Raw genomic sequence first — 1,575 nt, 5'->3', positions numbered from 1 at the left:
CATCTTACTGTACAGGAGTGCTGGACATTTATGGTGTATATATATATATATATATATATATATATATATATGCATATGTATATATATATATATATATATATATATATATATACACACACACACACACACACACATATATATATATATATATATATATAAATGTGTATATACACACACATATATATATATATATATATATATATTATCTCACACACACTATATAAATATATACACATATATATATATATATATATATATATATATATACATATATACACACATTATATATATATATATATATACACACACACATATTATATATATATATATATATATATATATATATATATATACACACACATTACATTTATACACACACACACACACATATATATATGGTATCAAGACATTTAAGTCTACATCATAAATCAGATCCGGATGAATTGACGTTCAAAGCAATAGAACATGTGGAGCTTGGAGATAGAGGATGTACTGGATTTTCGAACTTGACACTATGACTCCCAGAGGATTTAATGATAGCAACGAAATAGCTCCCTTCCTATAAGAAGATGGTGATGGACAAGACAGGTCAGGAGGGCAAATTGCATGTCCCAATATTATCTACTGTCATACCTAGGTTGAAGTGCCCAACCTTGTCTGATCTTGGAAGCTAAGCGCCATTGGGCCTGGTTAATACTTGGATGGGAGACCTCTAGGGAAAACTGGGCACTGTAGTTTTCTACGGGACATACAGGTGTGAATCCCTCAAGACTTCTGACTTAGGAAGAGACCCCTGAACTACATCTGAAAGATCATCCAAGAATTATTCATAAAAGACTCATTCGATAAAGAAGAAGCATATGAAATGTCTATATATGAACTCAGAAACACCAAGGAAACTTATTTTATTCCTCCCCTTCCAGAGATACACATACATATATACATATACTCATATTACACTTATTAGTTAACAATATCAAATAGATGTTATCCATAATACTATCAACACATTAATGGACGTTTCAGCTTTATTAATAAGATATGTGGATGTGCCCAATTGTAATTATAAATAAGGTTAGGTCTGGTGCAATGAATAAGTAGACCATTTTAATTGGACCCTAGGGAAATCTTATCTTATATATTTCTAACACATGGGTTTAAACTTATGTTGATACGTACACTGTCCCCATTATGCCATATAGGAAATATTAAACATATTGACACTTCCAGGACTTAAGATTACGTCATCAGGCATAAAGGGGTAGGAAGATGGCCAAGGAGGAAAAGAATACCAGGAGTAGCAAGATGGTCGCGGGTGGATTTACTACTGGGAGTATCAAGATGGCCGCTGCCAGCAATAGCGGGCGGAAGTGACATGACGCCGGATAAAGACGGAGGTGGTCTCACGGAAGGTCTGGTCTTTGAAAAGCAGACTGAAGTGCCGCGATATCCATGTGGAGAGGACGGAAGTGACGTGACGCCAGATAAGAACGATGTGAGGCTGGATCTAATATTTAAAACTAAAAATTATTCACAATAAGGAAGCGATAAAATATACAAGTAATGTATTTAAAA

The 1,575-nt window shown here is 33.7% G+C and overlaps 1 pseudogene; it reads left to right on the top strand.

Moving 5' to 3' along the window:
* Positions 1-619: 619 nt before the first annotated feature.
* Positions 620-738, top strand: LOC148507700 (5S ribosomal RNA; annotated as a pseudogene).
* Positions 739-1,575: the final 837 nt, after the last annotated feature.

This window comes from Taudactylus pleione, unplaced genomic scaffold (genome assembly GCF_031769625.1).
Source record: "Taudactylus pleione unplaced genomic scaffold, aTauple2 ptg000386l, whole genome shotgun sequence".
NCBI lineage: Eukaryota > Metazoa > Chordata > Amphibia > Anura > Myobatrachidae > Taudactylus > Taudactylus pleione.
This window is presented reverse-complemented; position numbering and strand designations above follow the sequence as displayed.